The sequence below is a fragment of the Elaeis guineensis genome, chromosome 8 (assembly GCF_000442705.2).
Source record: "Elaeis guineensis isolate ETL-2024a chromosome 8, EG11, whole genome shotgun sequence".
In the NCBI taxonomy this organism is placed as follows: Eukaryota; Viridiplantae; Streptophyta; class Magnoliopsida; order Arecales; family Arecaceae; genus Elaeis; species Elaeis guineensis.
The window spans coordinates 71,990,387-71,992,484 of NC_026000.2; the positions used below are offsets into that span (position 1 = coordinate 71,990,387).

General features: G+C 52.6%; 1 non-coding gene across 1 annotated transcript; it reads right to left on the minus strand.

Moving 5' to 3' along the window:
- Positions 1–329: 329 nt before the first annotated feature.
- On the minus strand, positions 330–436 carry LOC114913313 (small nucleolar RNA R71). Its single transcript, XR_003799318.1, has one exon. It is a non-coding gene; the product is annotated as a small nucleolar RNA R71 (small nucleolar RNA).
- Positions 437–2,098: the final 1,662 nt, after the last annotated feature.

Below are 2,098 nucleotides of genomic sequence, written 5' to 3' on the forward strand. Positions count from 1 at the left end.
CCACATATACCTACTCTTCTTGTATTCAAGTGCCCCCTGTGGAGGCCACCCAATATGAAATTAAGTCCAGTATAATCCAAATATTACCTTCATTTTATGGACTTAGTAATGAAGGCCCTTATAAACATCTTGAAGAATTTCTTGAGATATGCTCAACTGTCAAGATTCACAACTTCTCCGATGAAGCTCTTAGGTTAAAATTATTTTCTTTCTCACTTAAGGACAAAGCCAAATACTGGCTACATACTTTGGATTCCATGACTATATCAACCTGGGACCAGCTGCAAGGAGAGTTTCTCAAGAAATATTTTTTCATAGGAAAAACTAATCAAATAAGAAAAGCCATAACTAGTTTTTCCCAATTAGATGGAGAAATATTTCATGAAACATGAAAGAGGTTAAAAGATCTTATTAGAAAATATCCCTATCATGCTATACCCAAATGGCAGTTAATCCAATATTTTTATGATGGGCTAGCTGAAAGACATTGACAAATGGTCGATGCATCATGTGGTGGGACATTCATGTTGAAAAGTGAGGATGAGGCATGGCAACTGTTTGAAATTTTAAGTAAAAATTCATTACATCATATGTCTGCCTCCATAGAGATAAACCCATGTTAAACCCAAAGAGAGGTGGAATATATGAAGTAGGAAATGCCATAGATATCCATCATAAGGTAGATGAATTGTCCCAAAAGTTAGATCTTTTATTAAGTATAGGACAGTTATCTTCTCCATCCTGTCAGATGCAAGATATATGTTTATTGTGTTTGTTGGGTATAAAATACCCTCAGCTGAAGTTCTCAGCAGGATTGACCCTTGCGGACTTCGCACCCGACTCCAACTGCAGGAAGACTCCGCCCGGACTCCTACGGGACCCGGGCTTCGTCACCAACTTCAACTGCTGGTAAGCTCCGTCCGGACTCCTACGGGAGCCGGACTTCGCACCTGACTCCAGCTGTAGGAAGACCCCGCCCGGACTCCTACGGGAGCCGAGCTCCGTCACCAACTTCAACCGCTGGTAAGCTCCGTCTGGACTCCTACGGGAGCTGGACTTCGCACCTGACTCCAACTGCAGGAAGACTCTGCCCGGACTCCTACGGGAGCCGGGCTCCATCACCGACTTCAACCGTTGGTAAGCTCCGTCCGGACTCCTACGGGAGCCGGACTTCGCACCTGACTCCAGCTGCAGGAAGACCCCGCCCGGGCTCCTACGGGAGCCAGGCTCTGTCCCCGACTTCAATTGCAGGAAGACTCTGCCCGGACTCCTACGGGAGTCGGGCTCCGTCACCAACTTCAACCGCTGGTAAGCTCCGTCCGGACTCCTACGGGAGCCGGACTTCGCACCTGACTCCAACTGTAGGAAGACTCTGCCCGGACTCCTATGGGAGCCGGGCTCTGTCACCAACTTCAACCGCTGGTAAGCTCCGTCCGGACTCCTACGGGAGTCAGACTTCGCACCTGACTCCAGCTGCAGGAAGACCCCGCCCGGGCTCCTACGGGAGCCGGGCTCCGTCACCGACTTCAACCGCTGGTAAGCTCCGTCCGGACTCCTACAGGAGCTGGACTTCGCACCTGACTCCAGCTGCAGGAAGACCCCGCCCGGGCTCCTACGGGAGTCAGGCTCCATCCCCGACTTCAACTGCAGGAAGACTCTGCCTGGACTCCTACGGGAGCCGGGCTCCGTCACCAACTTCAACCGCTGGTAAGCTCCGTCCGGACTCCTACGGGAGCCGGACTTCGCACCTGACTCCAACTGCAGGAAGACTCCGCTCAGACTCCTACGGGAGTCGGGCTCCGTCACCAACTTCAACCGCTAGTAAGCTCTGTCCGGACTCCTAGGGAGCCGGACTTCGCACCTGACTCCAGCTGCAGGAAGATCCCGCTCGGGCTCCTATGGGAGCCGGGCTCCGTCATCGACTTCAACCACTGGTAAGCTCCGTCCGGACTCCTACGGTAGCCGGACTTCGCACCTGACTCCAGCTGCAGGAAGGCCCCGTCCGGGCTCCTACGGGAGTCGGGCTCCGTCCCCGACATCAACTGCAGGAAGACTCTGCCCGGACTCCTACGGGAGTCGGGCTCCGTCACCAACTTCA